Source organism: Chiloscyllium plagiosum, unplaced genomic scaffold (genome assembly GCF_037043375.1).
Source record: "Chiloscyllium plagiosum isolate Xiang-an unplaced genomic scaffold, Cpla_swu_hap1 HiC_scaffold_14, whole genome shotgun sequence".
Classification (NCBI taxonomy): domain Eukaryota; kingdom Metazoa; phylum Chordata; class Chondrichthyes; order Orectolobiformes; family Hemiscylliidae; genus Chiloscyllium; species Chiloscyllium plagiosum.
Genome location: NW_028270152.1, coordinates 102118028 through 102127009, shown reverse-complemented (window position 1 = coordinate 102127009; position 8982 = coordinate 102118028). Strand labels below are relative to the sequence as shown.

The 8982-nt window shown below is 43.7% G+C and overlaps 1 non-coding gene across 1 annotated transcript; it reads left to right on the top strand.

The window, feature by feature from the left end:
* Positions 1 to 733: 733 nt before the first annotated feature.
* Positions 734 to 805, top strand: trnah-gug (transfer RNA histidin (anticodon GUG)). Its single transcript has one exon. It is a non-coding gene; the product is annotated as a tRNA-His (tRNA).
* The last annotated feature ends 8177 nt before the right edge of the window (positions 806 to 8982 follow it).

Sequence of the window (8982 nt, the reverse complement as noted above, 5' to 3'; positions counted from 1 at the left end):
GGGGGTGGGGAGAAAGTAGCATAGAGTACAATAGTTGAGTGGGGGAGGGGATGAAGGTGATAGGTCGTGGGGGAGGGTGGAGTGGATAGATGGAAAAGAAGATAGGCAGGTAGGACAATTCAGGGCAAGTCATGGAGACAGTGCGGACCTGGAAGTTTACAACTGGGGTGAGTTGGGGAAAGGGCAAATGAGGAAACTGTTGAAGTCCACATTGATGCCCTGGGTTTGAAATGTTCCGAGATGGAAGATGAGGCGATCTTCCCCCAGGCGTTTGGTGGTGAGGGAGCGGCGGTGAAGGAAGACCAGGACCTCCAGCACTTCGGCAGAGTGGGAGGGAGAGTTGAAATGTTGGGCCACAGGGCGGTGTGGTTGATTGGTGCAGTTGTCCCAGAGATGTTCCCTAAAGCGTTCTGCTAGTAGGCGTCCAGTCTCCCCAATGTACAGGAGACCACACTGGGAGCAACGGATACAATAAATGATATTGGTGGATGTGCAGGTAACAATATCTGAACTGTCCCCGGAGTCTTTGATGTTTTGGAGAAATCTATTTATCTCTGCCTTCAGCACATTAATGATGGAATGTGGGCACTGATGTTAAAGGGTCAGCCCATTCTGAGTTCCCACATTTCTGCCACGGTTCGCTAAACCCTGATATTGTGCATTTGGTGCTCTGCCTAACATTTCTTATGATACTGTACTTACTGCTGCCGGTTAGCGTGTTCGTCTGTGGGGTGCCGTGATCGTATAGTGGTTAGTACGTTGCGTTGTGACCGCAGTAACCTCGGTTTGAATCCGAGTCACGGCAGTAATTGCTCTATGTGTTCCAGTCATTTGTGAATCACAAAGGCAGCAGTTGTTTTAACGTGGTGATTTTCTTCAAGTTGATGTTTTTTTTTCCTTCAAGCTCACACCACGGTGTTTCATATGTCAGAATTCAAATCCACTCGTTCTCAGAGATTTCTTCCCTCCTACGATCACTAACCGAACTTTCCATCCCATACCCCCAGTTCATTAATTTGGAGATGCCGGTGTTGGATTATGGAGTACAAAGTTTAAAATCACCCAACACCAGGTTAACATCATCCAGGTTTAATTGAAGCACTAGCTTTCGGAGCGCTGCTCTTTCATCATGTGTTTGTGGAGTCATTTCCTATTTCACTAAGGCATTGCAGAATCTAATACAGACTCTCACAGACTCTCACATTGATACCGATCAGTCTGTGTGGCTGCAGTCACTGTTGCTGAGTGAACGTGCCCCAACCCCACCATCGGGACCTGCAGACCTATTGATCCATTTGGTTCCCACTGTTGTGAGATCACTACTCATGTAGCAGCTTTTACCGACATAGAACCAGATATTATTGGCGGGGGTCAAGCTCAGGAAAATGGCACAGGACAGTATTGGGGAAAAGCGACTTCAATGGATAAGATCACTTTCACTGCTTTTCTGCAATGGCCGAGCGCTATTACTACTAACCACTGAACTGTTAATTCAGACACCAGGGACCCGGGTTTGACTCCCACCATGCTAGGTGATAGAATTGGGATTCAATAAATATCTGGAATTACGAATCTAATAACTCCTATATATCCATGTTCAATTGTTGAAAAAACAAACCATCTGAAGTCCTTTAAGGAATGAAACTGCCATTCTTACCTGCTCGGGCCTCTATGTGACTCCAGACTCACTAAAATATGGTTGAGTCTCAACTGCCCACTGTGTAATTCGGGATAGCAATAAATAGTGCGGAGCCAGCGACGCCCTCATACTGTATCAGAATCGTAAAAAAAAAGTTCATTCGGCTCTAGCTGGACTAATGTATGCAGTTCTGCAATTCAGAGTAATGCATGGATGTGATCACACTGGGAATATTGCAGGAGAGATTCACTGGGATATTGTCTGGGCTGAAGAGTTTCAGTTGTGAAGAGAGATTGGACAGACTGGGGTTGTTTATCGCCGAGTAGAGGAGATTGGAGAAGACATGACTGAGATGTACAAAATACTGAGGGATATGGATAGGATAGACTTAAAGAAGCGTTTCTTATTGATGGAGAGTTCGAACCCTGGGGCCAAAAGACTTCGGGAAAAGGCAGAAAGGTTTGAGTAGATTTGCGGAAAGGGTCAGAGAGGCGGAAATCGTTCTAAACTTAAAAAAAATTGAGATGTTAATTTGTGATGCCAAAACATATAAGACTATGGGCTAAACGATGGAAAACTTGATTCAGGTCGTTAAGCAGTTGTGTTGGACAAGTGCGGCAACAACAGGCTAAAGGGCCTCCTTCGATGTTATTGTCCTTCACAGTATCGTGGTTAGTGTCCCCTCCTGTCACAGGAATTAATTCTCCGCTGGGACATCAAAAATGTTTTCAACCTGTGGCTCTGTTCACCACTGAAGGTGATTAATGCCTGGCCTTCCATTCTCGATTGGATATGTCACAGCAAGGACAGTGCTGTCTGAATCAGCTGGGGAAGGACTGCAGCTCCTGGAGAGAAAGAGTGTCAGTGAAAGTGCAAACACGTAAGTTCTGTAAACTCCACATTGTGCTTGTGTTGCAATGAAAATAGAGTTGTTCCTGACTGATATGTTTATTTAAAGCAGGAACCTGAGGAAGAAGACAAAGCAAACCCATTCAGATCTGAGTGCAGAAACATTTCCAGCAGCACTAATGAGGTTGGACAGCGTAGAACCGCGTTTGGATGCATTGAATTCGGGTTGGTGGGCGCAACGTGCTTTCACTCGGCGGAGTTACCAGTGTATAAAGCCATTACACATGATACAGATAGTGTTCAATGTGATGGTACATTTGCTCAGTGGTTCGCACAGCCGGTAAGTCTGTAGGTTAAGTGGATTTACCATGTTATATTGCGCTGATGTGTCCAGGGAGTGAATTCAATAAGTTAAGTGAATTAGCCATGGGTAACGCAATGATAAGGTCAGCAGTCACACGATGCCAGGTTTAAATTCCAGCAGGTTTATTTGAAATCACAAGCCAGAGGCCTGCGGGGATAGAGACGGGACTCGGTCTGGTTGAGATTCTGTTCAGAGTGTCCCTACAGACCCGATTGGCTGAACTGTTTTTTCTGCATTGTAGAGAATCTGTGATTCTATCAGAGAGGACACTGCCAGCGTTTACTGCTAAGATATTGGAGGCGATGCTGACGGCGTTTAGTGGGGATGGAATTTTATTTATTTGTGTTTTGGAAAATTTGAAACTAAACCAAGGAAAACCGAATGGAAGTTTTCCAGAGTATTTGAGTTTTGGAGAGAGTAAATAGGTGGTAAATTCACTCTTTCAAGTTCATAAATTTCTGAACGTCAAGATTTCAAAACCATCGATGTAGGACAAATAAATAATGGGAGCAGAATTTCTCTCATTCAGAGAATCCATTTCCAAAATATTTGGAAAGGCACATTTAGAGACACACAAGGAGAGAGACAGCCTGTGGCCAGGTAAAAGTGTAAAAGTAGGGTGTGGAGGTTGGAAGGTGCGAGGAAACAATGTCTAATTTGGACGACTTTAGATGTAAAGAAATATCGGAAACGTATGCAGCTGAGTAAGATTCAGCAAGACAAAACTCAGAGTTTTGAAAGATTTGTATTAATATTCCATATGAATCATTATAAATGGAAATGAGCAGATTTTGTATATTGTCAAGGAAAGATATTCCATAATGAATACGAAGTGACCCGTCTCTTGGAGATCGATTTTCTGCTTTAATTTCATGCCTTAAAGATGGGAGGTCAATCGCCATGATGTTGGGTTCATTTGATACCCACTGAAATCTGCCAACGTAACTGAGCATCAAAACTGGAATCTTGTTTTGTAGTTTAACCTTCTGTTTTTCTCATCAGTATTTTCTTTAAGCTGAAATAAATTCGGAGCAAAATTGAATACAACATTAAGCGTTCCAAACATATAAATCCAATTCACTTCCGATCATTGCAATGAACAGAGTGAAGTTGCATCAAAATTAATAAAATGAAACGAATAAAATTGCATTTCCGGCAATTTTACCCAGTTCAGGTTCAGCCATATGAGAAAGACCATCGAGCTAAAACATCACCTTCACTTCTCTCTCCATATATACTTCTTCACGTGAGAGAGAAACTGTCTGAAGAAATTATGTTTCAAGACTAAATGTGCGTGTGAATGTGACGGGAATTTCATGTTTGCTGGTTCATTCTGAGACAGTTCCGACTCGAAATAAATCAAGGACAAGATATTCTTTCCAAGGACGAGGTCAATTCCTTGGATTTTGCTGGCATTATTATTCTGCTGAATACAGAAACATAATAGCGTGGATTCGATTCCGCTCAGGGAATTTCTTATCCCCGAGGTGCACCATACGTCATCTTGACGGGGTCACATGTGAGCGCCTTTGCAATGGGCTGAAGTGGCCCAGAGGTTAAGGCGACGGGTTGCTCTTCCATTGCGCATGTGTGGATTTGAATCCTACTCTGGCTGTTACTTCTATCAAACGCAGCTGTGGTTTCCCTTTGTGCCTCGCATCTTTAGTGTACTTTGGGTGGAGAATCTTGCTCTTGCCCTTCATTGCACCGGAGATTTGAGATAAATTGATACCACATCAACGTCGAAACAAGCCAATTTGATTCTGTTGTAAGTTAAATTGGGATAATGAAAAGGAGTGCAAACCTTTCATTCTTCCTTTTATTCCATCTTGACTTTCTATGAATTTACATCGAATGAAAGTGGTAAGGAAAGATCGGGTGCAATAGTTTATCCAGTGGGATTGTGAATTTTAATGTAATACTCCACACAAAGTTCTGATCAATATTTTAAACAGTCAATTGAGTTGGAACCGCAGAAAACTTTTCCAATGAAACGAATCTTTCATTCTTTCACAACCTTTTGCTGTGTGAATCTTACCGCGATCCACCATCCAGCATGATCACCAAGTTGGCAACAAGTTTAGATTCACCAATTTTCTTTAGCAAACACAACTTCTGCACATGCCCAGTGCCATTTGTTGTCTCCAGGCCACAGCACATTTCTTGTTCATGAACTTATGAGCCTAGATCCTGATCTGTCTGATCAGTTTCAGAAACCTTTATCTATCACTTCATCCCATCCCATCAGAATTTTAAATGTATCAATAAAATAAGGCGTTAGACCAAATGATGTAGGATTGGAAGTCGACCATTCAGCCCATCGAGTCTGCTCCACCATTCAACGAACTAATGGCTGATCTGATAATCCTAACTCCATTCTCCAGCATTGCCCCGACAAAGCTTCATCGTCGTTCTGGTTAAATATCTGTCTGGCACAGTTTGAAAATAAACAACAACTCAGGCTCAACAACAGTTTCGGTAAGGAGTTCCACCGATTCACTTGCCCCGAGCAAAAAAATTACTCCTCATTTCTGAATTTAATAGGCAATATCTAATTCTGAGTTCGTGTCCTCTGGTGCTCTCCTCATACCAGAGGGTGAACCACCTGCCCGTAACTACCCTGTCAATATACCATGAATATCGAACGTTTATAAATGTTATTATGTAATTATAGAGTTCCCCTCCGTCTCCTTTATTTCAAGGAGAATAATCTCAGCCTAACCAATAATTCCACGAAGATCCATTTTCTCCAGTTTTGACAACTTGTCCGTAAATCTCTGCTGTCCCCTGCAGCGTCCTTATATATATATATATATATATATATATATATATAGGCAGTGGAGACATTTATGCGAAGAAACGGTTGAAATTTCAAGCACAGATGGGAATTGGATCTTGAAATCAGACAGCGAATCAGATTGGTCCACACAAGGACGAAATAGAGTAATGATCACTCTTACAAATGAGAATCTAATCATATCTCATTGACATTCAATAACTTTGCTGTAAACAAATTACCCCGTGTAATCGACCACAGAACTATTATTTCGGGGAAAAAAACGTATAGAAACTGGCTACATAAACACTTTGACAACAACAACATGTTCTTGAGACATTTTTTGATTATAAACTCAACTCATTGCTCCTTGAATCCGACATCGTTTGCAAGGCACAAATGAAACGAGGAACGTAACTCTCTCCATTTGCCTCGACGGTGCAACTTCAATAACACTGAAGGAACTGGACACCGTCCACGACAATGCAGTCAGTTGAGTGTACCCTCTTCAACACCTGCAATATTCATTCCCTTCACCGCTAAGGCACAATTGCAGCAGAGTTCACCAACTATAAGATGCACTGGAGTAAGTCATTCGGGTTTTTTTTACAGAACCTTCAAAGCTCAACAGCTGTACTGACTATAAGGACAAGGTTGGATGATGCAACAAAACGCAACCATTTTCAAGTTACCCTCCAAGGCCCATAGCACCCAGACTTTGAAAGGAATCAGTGATAAACTCATTGATTAAACGGTCTTGATGGGCAAAGTCGCATACTTCAGCCTTCCATCTTTTATCTTACAATTTTAAGAAAAATGTTGATTTATGCGGTGACCAGACTTGTGCTCAGTCCTTTAGCTGTTCCCTAAACTGGTGGTTGCTAAAGTTCTGCTATCACCCACAGCCTGTGGTCAACAATAGAAAATATCCGAAAATCCTCTCAATCAACTGACTCCCCTCAAGATTAGAGTGGTGTTGGAGAAGCACAGCAGGTCCGGCAGCAGCGGAGCAGGAAAAATGGACGTTTCAGGCAAAAGCCCTTCATCAGGAATGAGACTGGGAGCCCATGGGATGGAGAGATAAATGGGAAGGGGGTAGGGCTGGGGAGAAGGTAGCTGAGAGTGCTGTAAGTGGATGCAGGCGGGGGGTGAACATGATATGTCAGAGAAGTAGGTGGAGTGGATAGGTGGGAATGAAGATACACAGGTGGGACAAGTCAGGCGGACGGTGTTGAACTGGAAGGTTGGAACTGGGGTAAGATAGGGGGAGGGGAATGAGGCAACGGGTGAAGTCCAAATTGATGCCATGGGGTTGAAGGTTCCCGAGGCGGATGATGAGGCCTTCTTCCTGCAGGCATCGGGTCGTGAGGCAGTGGCGATACAGGAGGCCCAGGACCTGCATGTCCTCGGGAGAGTGGGAGGGGGAGTTGAAATGTTTGGCCATGGGGCACTGGGGTTGATCCTTGCGGGTATCCTGGAGATATTCTCTAAAGTGTTGTGTGAGAACACATCTCCTCTCTCCAACTTAGAGGAGACCGCATCAGGAGAAATGTATACAAGAAATGAGATGTGTGGAAGTGCAGGAGAAACTTTGATGGATGTGGAAGCCTCCATTAAAGCCTTGGACAGAGGTGAGGAGGTAGATGTGGGCGCAGGTTTTGCAATTCCTGCAGTGACAGGGAAATTTATATTTCCCTCCCCACCCCATCCATTTTTCACAAAGATTGTTTCCTCCACGACTACCTAGTCAAGTACACGCCCTCCAATGACCCACCCTCCCCTTGCGGCACTTACCCCTGCTACCACAGGAATTGCAAAACCTGCAACCACATCTTCCCTCTCACATCCTTCCAAGGTTCCAATGAGCCTTCCACATCCATCAAATGTGCATGTGCACTTCCACACATGTCATTTATTGCATCTGTTGCTCGTGATGCGGTCTCCTCTACATTGGGTCCAACAGACACATTCTCGGAGAGCGCTACAGAGAACATTTCCAGGGCACCCGCAACATTCAACTCCAACGCCCCATGACCAAAAACATCAATTATCCCCCCCACGACTCTCTCAAGGACATGCAGTTCCTGGGTCTCCTCCACCGCCATTCCCTCACCACCAGACCCCAGATCTTCCACCTCGGGACCCACAACCCCAGGGCATCAACGTGGTCTTCACCAGTTTCCTCATCTCCCCACGGTCACCTTATCTGAGTTCCAACTTTATAACTTGGCACCATCCTACTCACCTGTCCCACCTGTCTATCTTCCTTTCCACCTATCCGCTCCACCCTCTTCTCCGACCTATCACCTTTAACCCATCTCTATCCACCTCTTGCACTCTCAGCTAAATTCTTCCCAGACCCAGTCGTCCCGTTTATCTCTCCACACTCGAGGCTCCCAGCTTTATTCCTGATGAAGGACTTTTGCCTGAACCGTTATTTTTTCTGCAACGAGGATGCTGCCTGACTGGCTGTGCTTCTTTTGCACCACTCGAATCTTGATTCTGATTTCCAGCACCTGCAGTACGCACTTCCATTCATCTGATTCCCATGTCAATTGATCTTGAATAGGCCGTTGCTAAAGTTCCAGCATCATTTGCCTGCTCTTATATTCCCACCTGCTGTCAAGAACAGAAAGTATCTCCAACCCATCGAGACCACTTGATCCCTTGTCAAATCACCGTCAAACATTCGTGAATGTCTACTCCAATTTCTCTTTTATTACTTTAAACCACTCAGTATTTACACTTTTCTCATTGCGCGTCCCCAAATTCATTATCACCCACTTCACTGGACTAAATTACTTTCAGCACATTTTCTTGCCAATTGTTTCCAATCTCCCTGCAGTCTATGGCTTTCTTCCTCATGGTTAACGACATGACTAATTGTTACCTGAGTTGCAAACTGCTAAATGATGGCCACGACAAATAAGTATTAATCATTGACCTATATGAGAAAACAATGCAACTCATAGAAGCCATGGTTCATAAGCTTGTAGAGGACAACAGAATTGGAGACTGTAAAGAAGGTGATCTAAGTTTCCAGTAGTATCTTAATCCAATGCGTCTTTAGGCTGAAATATTTCACATGGAGTTCAATCTGGATAAATGGAGGGTATTGCATTTTGCTACATCAAATAAGAGTAGGGCTGATACAATTAATGATAGGGCGTTGCATAGTGTTGTGGAAAACGAAGGCAAGGGATGCAGTTAAATATTTCTTTTTAGTTTGCTTCACATATAGACAGAATGGCTAAAAAAGTTCATCCTGCTTGCGTTGCACAGGAGCATAGGAGTTGTTGCGTTATGTTGAAGTTGAATAGGACATTGTGTGAGGCCTCTTCTGGAGTACTGCGT